Source organism: Perkinsus marinus (genome assembly GCF_000006405.1).
Source record: "Perkinsus marinus ATCC 50983 genomic scaffold scf_1104296963034, whole genome shotgun sequence".
NCBI classification, from domain to species: Eukaryota; Perkinsozoa; order Perkinsida; family Perkinsidae; genus Perkinsus; species Perkinsus marinus.
The window spans coordinates 1-855 of record NW_003205199.1 but is presented as its reverse complement, the minus strand read 5'-3'; the positions used below and the strand labels follow the sequence as shown (position 1 = coordinate 855).

At 50.3% G+C, this 855-nt stretch overlaps 3 non-coding genes across 3 annotated transcripts; all 3 read right to left on the bottom strand.

The window, feature by feature from the left end:
• Positions 1-216: 216 nt before the first annotated feature.
• Pmar_PMAR010848 lies at positions 217-296 on the bottom strand. The gene has a single exon. It is a non-coding gene; the product is annotated as a tRNA-Leu (tRNA).
• A 186-nt stretch (positions 297-482) lies between these two features.
• Pmar_PMAR010847 lies at positions 483-562 on the bottom strand. Its single transcript has one exon. It is a non-coding gene; the product is annotated as a tRNA-Leu (tRNA).
• Positions 563-748: 186 nt separating this feature from the next.
• Positions 749-828, bottom strand: Pmar_PMAR010846. The gene has a single exon. It is a non-coding gene; the product is annotated as a tRNA-Leu (tRNA).
• Between the last annotated feature and the right edge of the window lie 27 nt (positions 829-855).

Genomic DNA, 855 nt, shown 5'->3' with positions numbered 1-855 from the left:
CAGCGCCTTAGACCACTCGGACAAACTGTCGATGAGTACTTTAAGATTCATAGCCGAGGTGATGCATCGCTCTGCCAAACCAAAGGGCACAGAAATGGGTTGAACGGTATCTGCGAGTTGCGATGGCGCAATATCGATCAGAAGGTTTTGGTCTTGCACTACCTCGCTTCTGAAAGGGTCTCGGTTCTTAATATAAGACCAGTCAGGTATATAGACTGACAGCTGTGGGATTCGAACCCACGCCCTTTCGGACTGGCGCCTTAAGCCAGCGCCTTAGACCACTCGGCCAAACTGTCAATGAGTGCTCCAAGATTCATAGCCGAGGTGATGCATCGCTCTGCCAAACCAGAGGACACAAAAATGGGTTGAACGGTTTCTGCGAGGTGCGATGGCGCAATATCGATCAGAAGGTTTTGATCTTGTACTACCTCGCTTCTGAAAAGCTCTGGGTTCTCAATATAACACCAGTCAGGTATATAGACTGACAGCTGTGGGGTTCGAACCCACGCCCTTTCGGACTGGCGCCTTAAGCCATCGCCTTAGACCACTCGGCCAAACTGTCGATGAGTGCTTCAAGATTCATAGCCGAGGTGATGCATCGCTCTGCCAAACCAGAGGACACAAAAATGGGTTGAACGGTTTCTGCGAGGTGCGATGGCGCAATATCCATCAGAAGGTTTTGATCTTGCACTACCTCGCTTCTGAAAAGGTCTGGGTTCTCAATATAACACCAGTCAGGTATATAGACTGACAGCTGTGGGGTTCGAACACACGCCCTTTCGGACTAGGGCCTTAAGCCAGCGCCTTAGACCACTCGGCCAAACTATCGATGAGTGCTCTAAAATCATAGCGGAG